Source organism: Symsagittifera roscoffensis, chromosome 1 (genome assembly GCF_963678635.1).
Source record: "Symsagittifera roscoffensis chromosome 1, txSymRosc1.1, whole genome shotgun sequence".
Taxonomy (NCBI): domain Eukaryota; kingdom Metazoa; phylum Xenacoelomorpha; order Acoela; family Convolutidae; genus Symsagittifera; species Symsagittifera roscoffensis.
In genome coordinates this window covers 18538937-18553913 of record NC_087062.1, presented here as the reverse complement: position 1 = coordinate 18553913, position 14977 = coordinate 18538937, and the positions used below count along the sequence as shown (strand labels likewise).

Sequence of the window (14977 nt, the reverse complement as noted above, 5' to 3'; positions counted from 1 at the left end):
ATGAATTGCAAGCATCCGACATAACGAAATTGCTCAGGCTAATTTTTTAAAGCACTTTGGCACCTAAATACTATTTCACTTATTTGTAAAAATGTATAATTATAACGTGTATTTTTATAATCAATATAACATTGTTAACGTAAATTCGGAAGATTGATTTAGAGCTTTTTTGCAATATTTTAATGTTGAAAGAGATCTTTTTGAAATATTAATATATCAAAATTTGGTTGGAGCTAAATCATTGCTTCAGTGAAATATGTCGTTTTTTATTTTTAAATCATGCTCCATTCTAGGTATATCATTATGAGGCAGTTTTTCAAGGTTAGAGACAAAGAAAGATAGAATAGGTTGCTGTACAACTACTTCCGACCACAAAAGAATAAGCAAAAGAAATTTCAACAAAACAAATATATAGTTTTCCACATTTTTTTCAAAATTTGACTTGACTCTTCTTTCTGATTCGATACTTTTGCTGTTCGATAGTGGATTTTGACTTTTTTTAACAAAGGAAATAAACTGAACTTAAAAAGAAATCAAAAGTCAAACCAGTAAAAAGTAAACTTGAGCCTGAACAAATTTTATGACTTGCTTAAAACAACGAAGAACGTTCAACGCCTCTTAAAATCAACCGGATACATACAGAGTTCTTTCCATTTTGTGGTCGAAACACAAGGCGTGGTTAACTTACTTCTGTACTACAGAAAAGTCACAACAAAAAATTCAACAAAAACTATAAAAATGGTGGCATAACATCGGCCAAATTTTAAACTAGCGAACATATGAAACAGCCAAAAACAAAGAAAAGTTGCCTAATAGTAGCTATGTAGCAAAGAGGGAAATCACCTTACTTAAACCAAACATTATATCTGTTTGATTAAATTTTACTCTGCTAATTTTTGGCTGGTTTTTACTTCGTCTCGTTTGTCCAAAAACTCAACGTAATTCATCAGTTATGTTTTAATATTTCATATAAAGTAATAATCCGTTTTTTAATGTTTTAAATACTTCATCGCTCGATGGCCATGCTCTTTTGACGAGCCAGCTCGTAAACCTCTTTAGCACATTTTATTGCTTGTTCTACGTCGTCCAGTTTAACCAGTGGACCTGACGTGTCCTTTTGACCTTGATCGGGTCGATGAAGATTGTCATATTTAGCCAGTTGTTTCAAAACTGCTCTGGTTTCATGTAGTTTGAGATTCAAACCAGAATCAAGATTTCGCAAGGTAGCAATCAGCTCTAAAGAACCTCTTGTCAGATCTTTGCCATGGGTTTGATCGTTGACAGAAAGTCTGATAACCAATGAATTCTCGATCACCTGAAAAATGATTTTTTTTTGCTTTTAGAAGTCATGAATTAAACTATTGTTAGAGATGTTATTTTTGTCGAATGCGCTCTGCACACTACCAAATTGGAACGTTTTTGCTCAGATGATTCTTTTTTGAACCAAAACAATGGAACTTCATTTAAAAAAAAAATTTTCTTCAGTTAAACCAGTTGATTAATCGATCATCGGCTATTGAAAAAAGAAGTGGCGAATCAATTTTTTAACAATTTTCTATATTAAGACTAATTAGTAAAAGTTTTTGGTCGTTTTAAATGCATTTTGGGCCGATATCAATCTTTCTCACCCCATTTTGTTTCACTTTTTGCAAATTGCAAATCTAATTCAATAATTTTGTCAGTCGGTTATTGTTCCGACTTTCGAAAAAAAGTGAGGAATATATATACTCGGGGCATTTTTTTTCAGGTTAATTTTGAAAAAACAAAATCTCCTGGAGGATCAATCCCGGGATCTTTGAGTGCCCCGCCCGATTCTCACGCAACTCTTTAAACCTGACAGGGGTCTAGCTAAACTGCTCGTTTTATAATTTGATGCTGAAAATGGGAGCTATTCTCATGCGTGAAGGACCGAATGTGCGTAAATCTCAACTAAGAATGCTCGTAAAATGTTCAAAACCTACTGAATTTGCCACTAATTGCTTTAGATTTTTTGAATACTGAATTCTGATTGGCTGACATAACTTTTGCGCATTCAATCTTGTTTCACTTTTCATCGGTATTCAATAATTTGGCGTAATTTGGTTCATCCTCGATATTATATATGGGGGCGTTCAACAGTGCCGAAGTACAACAGTGCCGAAAAAGGCGGGAAAATTTCAGAATAATTTACACGCATTTTCTGAAGAGCGGGAAATTACTGGCGCTAATTATCAAAGAAAATCACTCCAATTTTTGCGCCAATAATGTCTGCAACTGCAAAGTAAACAATTATTTTGGCGCTAAACCGTGTAAGCTGCATTTTCTCGCTCAAAATCTTAAAGTTTTATTCAACATTGTAAATGATCGCTGTTTAATTTTTGATTGCCGCACTTAATATGTTGAAATTTGGGCTCTTTTTCCTTCCCCCCCCCCCCCACCTGCAAATTTTTACATATAAATTTGTTGACCACTTGGCTCTTTTCCAGTTCCCCCCTTTGAAAATACCGAGTTTTATATTTGTTTTACGTGTTATTACGGCTAAATGCGTGATGTTACGCTGTAAAGTATGAAGAACGAATCTGTTCAGAATTGTCGATTTGTTCACCACGCCATATTTCATTGAATAACAACGTTAAATAGACTTTTCAAAATTGAATTTGAAAGGGGGGAAACTGGAAAAGAGCCGACCACTTTGTCGGATTGTTATGAAAGTTTACATACGGACTAATAAGGCCACGACAAACATATTTGGTCTTCATACTCAACCTCGTAAAACCACTTGTTACTCTAAAAAAATGAAGCTCGTGTGGGAGGGGGGGGGGGGGGGGAGGAAAAAGAGCCGAAATTTGTTCAATTTTTCAGCACTGTTGAACAAAGTTTTCATTTTCAGCACTGTTGAACAAAGTTTTCATTTTCGGCACTGTTGTACTTCGGCACTGTTGTACTGCCCCTTTTTGTCGTCTAAATGTCTTGTCGCCTTAATTATCCTGTCGCCTTATTTGCCTCGCTACAGTTATACCCGTCAAGAATAATTTTTGATACATGTATAGAGCGGCCTCAGAGGAGAACTAACCATTTCTGAGAAATGCATTCAAGAAGTAAAAAAACGCAATATAAGAAAGACGTTTTGACGTGTTCATTGTTCATGATTCAGTTTCAGTTACAGTTGAAGTGATACACACAATACTATGCTCAAAACGTGTTCAAATGGCACAGCACATTTAAATGCGACCGTGTTTTTTTGCAGGTCTCAAAAGCTCAGTTAAATAACTTCCTCTTTTTATTTCGTTATCCTCAGAGTGTGTTCATAATTGCTTAGCAACAACGAACGTAAGTAAAACAAAATCCGATTAATGCTCATTTAATACCCAAATTTCGCCCAAGTTTTTCCCATGAAAAGTGTAAGTAAATCGATTCTGAAGGCCCCCTTGTGGTGTTAACCCTTGTCGAGGTCCGCGACTAATTATTCGACTTAGTCGATCGCGCCGGTAAGTTCGCGACCGAAAATCTAAAGTGAAGAATTTTCGCGCCTTCTAAAAGAAGTAACGCGAAGGAGGCGGAGCTTATAGTTCACACCAGTTTTAAAACTTCTGCTGACTATCAACATCGGTACACAAAAAAACTGCTAAATTCTCTCACAAGACTGCGCGCAAAGCGCTGAAGGTTTCCGAAGGTGAAGTCCCATTTGCACCAAGGGGTGAATTCCCATAGGTGCCCATATTCATAGCTCCCAAAATAAAAAATCAGTCGCATAAGTCCCAACGTTTATCTTCTTGAATTCTGATTGGTTGAAATTTGAGGCAACGAATTTGGGTCTAGGACAAGACGAAGGGACTTCAAGCCGAAATTAAAACTTTACCAGCATCTCAAAACACTATTCAATCATCTGTAAACCAATGCTTTTCAAAAATTTAGACATGTTTAGTCCATAATAAGCGTTGCTCATGGCAATGCACCACTTCTTATTGTCATCCGTTAATAACATCAGCTGGTTTTTGAAATGCATAAATTATAAACATGAATAATGCCTTCAACCATGTTTTACTTTTCAACTTTCCGAAACATCATTTGGAGGCCTAAATTTTATGAAAACGCCATTAACTAGTGAAGAAAGAACATGAAATTCAGAAATTCTTCAAAAAAGTTTTCAAATAAATGCTTGAAGTGGGGCAGTACAACAGTGCCGAAGTACAACAGTGCCGAAAATGAAAACTTTGTTCAACAGTGCCGAAAATGAAAATTTTGTTCAACAGTGCCGAAAACTTGAACAAATTTCAACATATTAAGTGCGGCAATCAAAAATTAAACAGCGATCGTTTATAATCTTAAGTGGCACTTAAAGATTTTGGGGAGAAAATTTGCAATTTAGACGTTTTGGCCCCAAAATAATTGTTTAATTTGCTGTTGCAGACAATTTGGCGCCGAAATTGAAGTGATTTTCTAAGAAAATTAGCGTCAGTAATTTCCCGCTCTTTAGAAAATGCGTGTAAATTATTCTGAAATTTTCCCGCCTTTTTCGGCACTGTTGAACGCCCCCCTTGAAGTCCCTAATATTCGGCTTGAAGTCCCTACTTTTACGATTCGGCTTTAAGTCCCGTCGGCTTGATGTCCGGCACCCAATGAATTTATGGATTCATCGTTTACTGTTCAAGCAGCATAAACTCGAGCTGCAGAATAGTGACCGCCGCCGCCGCGCCAACGTGTTCAACTCTGATTCTGATTGGACGAATTGTGAACCAATGGGGTCTTATGCACAAAACGGCCCAAAATCAAAATCTTTGTATCTCTGGCTAAAATTTATGAGGCAGAATTTGATTGGATAATTTTAGCCAATCAAATTCAAGCAACATGGTCAGGCATTTCAACCAACTGTTCCAGCAGAAAAAATATTAGCCGAATTTACCGAAAACAGTAATCTTAGTCAAAGTATGACAAAGCCGAATATTCTAAGCTCTTGTTTTAAGGTCGACGGTTGGCGCGCTTCGGCGATAACCGGCTCTATTTTTCGTATGCTGTTGGCAAGCTCTCAACAGCTCTCAATAATCTGTTGGCAAGCTCTCAACACGTTGGCGCGACTGCGGCGGTCACAATTATGCTTTTTAGTTTTCTGCTGCTTTTAACAGAAAATTAAGTTAATAATTCCTTGGCTGGGTGTTATGCACTAAACAACCCACGTTACTTATTTCTAAATCTTGATCATAAGTCAATGTGATCCATGGTGGCCAGTCAATAATCAGAATGGTCTGAGAGCACAATGGGGTCCAAGAGCAGAAAAACAGAAAAATAATAATTTTTAACAGCCAATCGGTAAATTTAGTATAAGAATTGACTGATCTACTTATCAATTGCCCTCCTTTTGGTACCTACTTAAGAATTGCCAACCCTATTATTAAAAGCAGTAAATTAGCGCTAGAGCTTTGTATTGAGACTTCTAATTTTGCTGGAATCTGATTGGTCGAAATTGCGTTATTTTAATCTAATTAACAATTGCCCCCTTTCTTAAGTAGGGGGATAAGTGTTAAGTAGATCCGATTTGAAAATAATACCAATGAAATGAATATTGTATGCATAATTTGAGTAATTTAGCAAGGTTTTTTTTAAATTAAACTATTCAATTAATGCATAATTTATTCATTTTTGTATTATTATTGACGATTCTAATAACTGCTTTTATCAGTTAGCCCTCATAGACCAATAAAAGTTGACATTTTTTGGTTTTTATGCACTTGGATCTATTCTGCACTTGGACCATTCTGATGATTGATCCGCCTCCGTGATTCAATCTCATTGGTTAATTAGCCAATCAAAGCAATCAACATAGTGTGACATTTCATTTAAAATTTAATGCATTTAAGACTCTGGTCCGAAATGACCAAAAAGATGTTATATTACGGTTCGGCTCGAAGACCCGTCGGCTTGATGTCTGGCACCCAGTTTTCCTTTCGTGTTTACCCACTTGAAATATACTTGTTAAATCGGGTCTTGGACAACAGGCCGACATGACTTCAAGCCGAAGGGATTTCAGGCCAAAACTTGAAATTTACAAGCACCTCAAAACACGATTTTTTCATCTGTAAAACGTTGCTTCTCAAAAATTTAGGCAAGTTTAGTCCATAAAAAGCGTTATTCATGCAATGCACCACTTGGGATTGGCAATTGTTTATAACATCAACCGGTTTTTGAAATGCATCATTTATAAAAAAGAAAAACGCCTCCAACCGTGTTTTATTTTTCAACCTTCCTAAACATCATTCGGAGGCTTAAATTTTATGAAAACGCCAAAACTAGAAACGAAATTTCATGAAATTCAGAAATTCTTCAATAAAGTTTTTAAAATTAATCATATTTAACAATTTTAAAGAAAATAATTGGCTTGAAGTCCCGTCGGCTTGATGTCTGGCAACCGTTAAATTTTATTAAATTACTCAAATTATGCATAAAATGTTCGTTTTTCTGGTATAATATTGACGGTGGCGTCCCTCATGCTTGAAGGACCGAATGCTTGAAATTTATTTTAGCTTACTTTCAGTCAATCAAAATTGAGTATTCAAAATCTCAAAATAAATTGTGAAAATCTCAAAACCAGAAAATAAATTCAGGCCATTAGTGTTAATACTGGCCGATTAGATAATAAGAAGATGAGTTTTCAAAACTAAAAATTTTCTCATAAACTTGAACTCATAAATCTTGATGTGTATCTGAATAATATTGCGGTTGTAACCCGCAATTTGTATTATTTTTGATTATTTTCCACTAATTTAAAACATTTTCTGTTAATATCGACTTTGATTTTGTGAGAAAGGCATCTAGCCAATAGGAACGCTTAGCGATTTTGATTGGTAGAAACCTTTTCAAGCATTCGGTCCTTCAAGCATGAGAACCCTCCCCAATATTGACAATTCATATACTTAATTCAACGATTAGCTCTTAAAAATTAATATCCCATTCAAGGGTCTAGGACGAAAAGCCGATGGGACTTCCAGCCGAAGGGACTTCAAGCCGAATTTGCAACATTACAAGCACATCATAACGCTAAATTTTCATTATTAAAATTTTTATTTTCAAAAGTTTAGGCAAGTTTAGGATTTTGAAATATATAAATTATACACCTGAAAAACCTTCAACAATGTTTTAATTTTTCATGTTCCTAAGCATCAATTAGAGACTCAAAAATTATGAAAAAAAGTCAATAACTTGTTAAGAAAGCTCATGAATTTGAGAAATTCTTCAAAACAGTTCTCAAATTAATCATATTTCATAAGTTTTTTGACAAAATGTACGGCTTGAAGTTCCTAATTATGCGATTCGGCTTGAAGTCCCGTCGGCTTGATGTCCGGTACCCCTATTTAAAAGTTAGTTTAAAACTGTGGCCCGCCACTTGAAGTATACTATACGACTTCGAGCCGAACCGTAAAAATAGGGATTTCAAGCCAATCATTTTGTTAAAAGTCATGAAATATGATTAATTTGAAAACGGTTTATAAGAAGTTTTCAATTTTATTAGCTTTATGTAGAAGTTATTAGCTTCTCCATAATTTCTAGGGCTCTAATTAATCCGACTTTCGAAGAAAAAGGAATATTTATGCTTGATTTGATTTGTTTAATCAGTCATTTTTCGGTGATCAAAAGAATATTTTCTGAAACAACTCTCTGAAACCGAATTTGAAAAGATATTATCCCATTGATCTTTTTTGCAAAGTTCTGGGAGTTTGATAGTTGCCAATTTGGTCATGTTCTGGGCTAATTTATATGCGATTTGAAGGTTTTGTTCATAATGCTGATGGCGTAACGCGAACTATTTATGGGGCAGTACAGTAGTGCCGAAGTACAAGAGCCGAAAAATGAAGTGTTGTTCAACAATGCGGAAAATTAGTTTTGTATACTGTTTTAACTCATCCCAAATCACTGACAAGCAATTCAATTCAAATGGACATAAATTGAAAAACACAATCGAAGACAAATTAAAAAACGAAAAATATTCCCCGCGCGGCCTCATCTTTCAGAACAAACAATTAATTGTCATTTTTTCTTCTCGGTTTCCGTCCAAAACACAATAGTATTCCCGCAAAAATGCCAAGAATTCACAAACAGAGTTCAAAATGTTCAAATATCTTCAATTTCGGCACTGCTAAACATAATTTCCGTTTCGACACCGTTGTGCTTCGGCACTGTTGGATGCACCCTTGCTAGTGCGTGAAGAATTATTCCGCACAACAATAAAATATTGTTGTGACTAACCGTACATTCTCCCCCCGCCGCCTGAGTGGCCTATCGTAGAATGCCCTTGGCAATCATGTGTTAATTCTGATAAAAATTTTTGTATAAAATATGCATTTTATACAAACGCTTAGCTAAAAAATAGCTCAACATTTTGTCTGTGGGATTGCATTTGTATGCTGTCAACTGGCCAAACTAATGTTTTATTCATACTTAGTGAAACGGTTAATTTTGAACGATTCTAGGCGATAATAACCAATAGCCTATGAAAAATCCGTACTTGCTACCCCTAAAGCGATATGGGAGGGATTGTACGGTTGATTCTATTGTTGAAGGATTTTTTCATGTGATCAATTGGTGCATTTCAAAATCCGCCTAACCTAACTATCTGAAGGAACTCTTAATTGAGGGCATTGCTATGTTGGAAACTTATTTTTAATTGAACTTGCAAAATTTTTGATAGCAAACATTTCCTTGATGAAAGTTTAGCGTTTTGAGGTTCTTGTAAAGTTTAAACTTCGGCTTGAAGTCCCTTCGCCTTGAAGTCCCTTCGCCTTGAAGTCCCTTCGCCCGGAAGTCTTGTCGGCCTGCTGTCCTATTCTCAGGAAATCTTGGTTATCATTTTTTGTGTTAAATTTGTCTCTAAGGTTTTCTCTAAAATGAAATTATCAAAAAGATCAATTAACTGCCAAATTGGGAGAAACTACCTATCGACTAACTTATCTGTCTGATTTTGCATAGGATCAACGGTAGTTTGTTGCGACCATGCTTTTAACCGAGGTTCACATAACGGGTACCAAATAATTTTTTTGGCACTGACGCGATTGATTGTTCAATTTGGTACAATTGAGACTGATTTTTCTTTTTGGTACACGTGAACGTCCACCGACTGCCACTTCGTCGGTTTTGAGTAACTGTTGGTAAAGAAAATTGTTAGTCCCACTTTTTAACTGTTTTATATAAACATATTTAACGTAAACATACATTAAGGTAACTTTATTTCACATTTATTAAATTATTCAATTGTTACAAGCGAATAACATGAGGGATCTGTTTATCATAGTAGCTTTTTCTTGGGACCACTCTATCATTTTAGCACCTAACCCAAATTCATGAATGTAACGCTTGAGTCTTTCATTGTTTTCTTATCCCAAAAACTAATCGATATGGATTATAATGTGCAGTCGGAACCTTCAGGGCTTTGCCCTGATAGACGAGCAGGCTTGAAATCGAAACTCTGTTGCGATCAATGCACACTCTCCCCCGCAATCATGTTTTAATTCTGAAAAACAAATCTGTATAGAATATACAATTCATACAAACGCGCAAATAAATGTGTTTTTTTTTTAAATACTGATTGCATTTTTGAGCGGTTAGTTACCCAAAAGAGTAATTTATTTTAGTTTTTAGTAAAACCGTTAGTTTTGAACGAGTCTAGGTTATGCTCAAAGTTAGGTTATGAAAAATCAATGTTTTCTCACTCTCATTCTTTTTGGTGGGGGATTGTGCATTGATCCTGTTGTTAAAAAAATTTTTTCATGTGCATAATTTATATCTTTCAAAATCCGCCTGATCTAATTATTTGATAGAAATTTTAACTAGTATAATGTTTTGCTCAAAATTTTTTATCAATTGAAATTGTGCGTCCGAGTTTCTCACTTGGAGAAATCGCAGGGGTCAACCTCCGCGCTGTGCAATGCAAAGGCCTCGCCCTGGACCACCTCTCTGCTTGATCAGAGGACGGTCGGCGCCATGAAAGTTTAGCGTTTCGAAGTTCTTATAAAGTTTAAATTTCGGCTAAAAGTCCCTTCGTCTTGAAGTCTTGTCTGCCTGCTGTCTTATTCCCAGGAAATCTTGGTTATTATTTTTGTGTTAGATTTGCCTCTAAGGTTTTCTTTAAAATGAAATTATCAAAAAGATCAAATAACTGGCAAGTTTGGAGAAATTACCTTTCGACTACTTTATCTGTCTGATTTTGTATAGGATCAATGGTAGTTTTTCGCGACCACAGTTTTAAACGAGGTTTACAGAACGAGTATCAAACAATTTTTTTGGTATTAACGCGATTGATTGTTCAATTTGGTACAATTGAGACTGATTTTTCTTTTTTGTACACTTGAACGCTCACCGACTGCCACTTCGTCGGTATTGAGTTACTGTTGGTAAAGAAAATAGTTAGTCCCACTTTTTAACTGTTTTATATAAACATATTTAACGTAAACATACATTAAGGTAACTTTATTTCACATTTATTTAATTGTTCAATTGTTACACGCGAAATACATGAGGGACCTGTTTATCATAGTACGTTTTTTGGGACCACTCTATCATTTCAGCACCTAACAGAAATTCATGATTATAACGCTTGAGTTTTTCATTGTTTTCTTATCCCAAAAACTAATCGATATGGATTATAATGTGCAGTCGGAACCTTCAGGGCTTTGCCCTGATAGACGAGCAGGCTTGAAATCGAAACTCTGTTGCGATCAATGCACACTCTCCCCCGCAATCATGTTTTAATTCTGAAAAATAAATCTGTATAAAATTTGCAATTCATACAAACGCGCAAATAAATATGATTTTTTTTGAAAATTTTTTAAATACTGATTGCATTTTTGAGCTGTTAGTTACCCAAAAGAGTAATTTAATTCAGTTTTCAGTAAAACCGTTAGTTTTGAACGAGTGTAGGTTATGCTTAAAGTTAGGTAATGAAAATCAATGTTTTCTCACTCTTATTCTTTTTGGTGGGGGATTGTGCAATTGATCCCGTTGTTGAAATTTTTTTTATAGCTTTCAAAATCCGCCTGATCTAAGTATTCGATAGAAATTTTAACTATTTTTTTGTTTTGCTCAAAGTTTTTTATCAATTGAAATTGTGCGTCCGAGTTTCTCACTTGGAGAAATCGCAGGGGTCAACCTCCGCGCTGTGCAATGCAAAAGCCTCGCCCTGGACCACCTCTCTGCTTGATCAGAGGACGGTCGGCGCCATGAAAGTTTAGCGTTTCGAAGTTCTTGTAAAGTTTAAATTTCGGCTAAAAGTCCCTTGGTCTTGAAGTCTTGTCTGCCTGCTGTCTTATTCCCAGGAAATCTTGGTTATCATTTTTTGTGTTAGATTTGCTTTAAAGTTTTCTTTAAAATGAAATTATCAAAAAGATCAAATAACTGGCAAGTTTGGAGAAACTACCTTTCGACTACTTTATCTGTTTGATTTTGTATAGGATCAATTGTAGTTTTTCGCGACCATGCTTTAAACCGAGGTTCACAGAACGGGTACCAAATAATTTTTTTGGTACTAACGCGATTGATTGTTCAATTTGGTACAAATGAGACTGATTTTTCTTTTGGTACACGTGGACGCCAACCGACTGCCACTTCGTCGGTATTGAGTAACTGTTGGTAAAGAAAATTGTTAGTCCCACTTTTTAACTGTTTTATTTAAACATATTTAACGTAAACATACATTAAGGTAACTTTATTTCACATTTATTGAATTGTTCAATTGTTACACGCGAAATACATGAGGGACCTGTTTATCATAGTAGCTTTTTCTTGGGACCACTCTATCATTTTAGCACCTAACCCAAATTCATGATTGTAACGCTTGAGTTTTTCATTGTTTTCTTATCCCAAAAATTAATCGATATGGATTATCATCTGCAGTCGGAACCTTCAGGGCTTTGCCCTGATAGACGAGCAGGCTTGAAATTGAAACTATGTTGCGATCAACGCACTTTCTCCCCCAAATCATGTTTTAATTCTGAAAAATAAATCTTTATAAAATATGCAATTCATATAAACGCGCAAATAAATATGTTTTTTTTTAAAATTTTTTTTTAAATATTGATTGCATATTTGAGCTGTTAGTTACCCAAAAGAGTAATTTAATTTAGTTTTTAGTAAAACCGTTAGTTTTGAACGAGTCTAGGTTATGCTCAAAATTAGGTTATGAAAAATCAATGTTTTCTCACTCTTATTTTTTTTTGGTGGGGGATTGTGCTATTGATCCCGTTCTTAAAAAAAAATTTCATGTGCATAATTTATATTTTTCAAAATCCGCCGGATCTAAGTATTTGATAGAAATTTTAACTAATATATTGTTTGGCTCAAAATTTTTTATCAATTGAAATTGTGCGTCCGAGTTTCTCACTTGGAGAACTCGCAGGGGTCAACCTCCGTGCTGTGCAATGCAAAGGCCTCGCCCTGGACCACCTCTCTGCTAGATCAGAGGACGGTCGGCGCCATGAAAGTTTAGCGTTTCGAAGTTCTTGTAAAGTTTAAATTTCGGCTAAAAGTCAATTCGTCTTGAAGTCTTGTCGGCCTGCTGTCCTATTCTCAGTTAATCATGGTTATCTTTTTTTGTGTTTGGTTTGTCTCTAAGGTTTTCTTCAAAATGAAATTATCAAAAAGATCAATTAACTGCCAAATTGGGAGAAACTACCTATCGACCAACTTATCTGTCTGATTTTGTATAGGATCAATGGTCGTTTGTCGCGACCATGCTTTTAACCGAGGTTCACAGAACGGGTACCAACTAATTTTTTTGGCACTGACGCCATTGATTGTTCAATTTGGTACAATTGAGACTGATTTTTCTTTTTGGTACACGTGAACGTCCACCGACTGCCACTTCGTCGGTTTTGAGTAACTGTTGGTAAAGAAAATTGTTAGTCCCACTTTTTAACTGTTTTATATAAACATATTTAACGTAAACATACATTAAGGTAACTTTATTTCACATTTATTGAATTGTTCAATTGTTACACGCGAAATACATGAGGGACCTGTTTATCATAGTACGTTTTTTTGGGACCACTCTATCATTTCAGCACCTAACAGAAATTCATGATTATAACGCTTGAGTTTTTCATTGTTTTCTTATCCCAAAAACTAATCGATATGGATTATAATGTGCAGTCGGAACCTTCAGGGCTTTGCCCTGATAGACGAGCAGGCTTGAAATCGAAACTCTGTTGCGATCAATGCACACTCTCCCCCGCAATCATGTATTAATTCTGAAAAATAAATTGTATAAAATATGCATTTCATAGAAATGCGCAAATAAATATGTTTTTTTTTACTTTGTTTCATGAATGTAACGCTTGAGTCTTTCATTGTTTTCTTATCCCAAAAACTAATTGATATGGATTATAATGTGCAGTCGGAACCTTCAGGAAAATTGTTAGTCCCACTTTTTAACTGTTTTATTTAAACATATTTAACGTAAACATACATTAAGGTAACTTTATTTCACATTTATTGAATTGTTCAATTGTTACACGCGAAATACATGAGAGACCTGTTTATCATAGTACGTTTTTTTGGGACCACTCTATCATTTCAGCACCTAACAGAAATTCATGATTATAACGCTTGAGTTTTTCATTGTTTTCTTATCCCAAAAACTAATCGATATGGATTATAATGTGCTGTCGGAACCTTCAGGGCTTTGCCCTGATAGACGAGCAGCCTTGAAATCGAAACTCTGTTGCGATCAATGCACACTCTCCCCCGCAATCATGTTTTAATTCTGAAAAATAAATCTGTATAGAATATGCAATTCATACAAACGCGCAAATAAATATGTTTTTTTAAAAAAAATTTTTTAAAATACTGATTGCCTTTTTGAGCTGTTAGTTACCCAAAAGAGTAATTTAATTTAGTTTTTAGTAAAACCGTTAGTTTTGAACGAGTCTAGGTTATGCTCAAAGTTAGGTAATGAAAAATCGATGTTTTCTCACTCTTATTCTTTTTGGTGGGGGATTGTGCAAATGATCCTGTTGTTAAAAAAGATTTTTCATGTGCATAATTTATATCTTCAAAATCCGCCTGATCTAAATATTTGATAGAAGTTTTAACTATTATATTATTTTGCTCAAAATTTTTTATCAATTGAAATTGTGCGTCCGAGTTTCTCACTTGGAGAAATCGCAGGGGTCAACCTCCGCGCTGTGCAATGCAAAGACCTCGCCCTGGACCATCTCTCTGCTTGATCAGAGGACGGTCGGCGCCATGAAACTTAAGCGTTTCGAAGTTCTTGTAAAGATTAAATTTCGGCTAAAAGTCCCTTCGTCTTGAAGTCTTGTCTGCCTGCTGTCTTATTCTCAGGAAATCATGGTTATCATTTTTTGTGTTAGATTTGTCTCTAAGGTTTTCTTTAAAATGGAATTATCAAAAAGATCAATTAACTGGCAAATTGGGAGAAACTACCTGTCGACTAACTTATCTGTCTGATTTTGTAGTTTTTCACGACCATGCTTTTAACCGAGGTTCACGGAACGGGTACCAAATATTTTTTTGGTACTAACGCGATTGATTGTTCAATTTGGTAAAAATGAGACTGATTTTTCTTTTTGGTACACTTGAACGCCCACCGACTGCCACTTCGTCGGTATTGGGTAACTGTTGGTAAAGAAAATTGTTAGTCCCACTTTTTAACTGTTTTATATAAACACATTTAACGTAAACATACATTAAGGTAACTTTATTTCACCTTTATTAAATTGTTCAATTGTTACACGCGAAATACATGAGGGACCTGTTTATCATAGTAGCTTTTTCTTGGGACCACTCTATCATTTTAGCACCTAATCAAAATTCATGATTACAATGCTTGAGTTTTTCATTGTTTTTCTTATCCCAAAAACTAATCGATATTGATTATAAGGTGTAGTCGGAACATTGAGGGCTTTGCCCTGATAGACGAGCAGGCCTGAAATTGAAACTTTTTTGCGATCAACGCACACTCTCCACCGCAATTATGTTTTAATTCTGAATAATAAAT

The 14977-nt window shown here is 35.2% G+C and overlaps 1 protein-coding gene and 4 pseudogenes across 1 annotated transcript in view; all 5 read right to left on the bottom strand.

Moving 5' to 3' along the window:
• Positions 1 to 14977, bottom strand: part of LOC134839461 (uncharacterized) — a 595847-nt gene that overhangs the window by 420556 nt on the left and 160314 nt on the right. The window lies entirely within an intron of this gene.
• LOC134857346 (U1 spliceosomal RNA) lies at positions 9828 to 9958 on the bottom strand (annotated as a pseudogene).
• Positions 11063 to 11193, bottom strand: LOC134857334 (U1 spliceosomal RNA; annotated as a pseudogene).
• On the bottom strand, positions 12316 to 12446 carry LOC134857353 (U1 spliceosomal RNA; annotated as a pseudogene).
• LOC134857352 (U1 spliceosomal RNA) lies at positions 14085 to 14215 on the bottom strand (annotated as a pseudogene).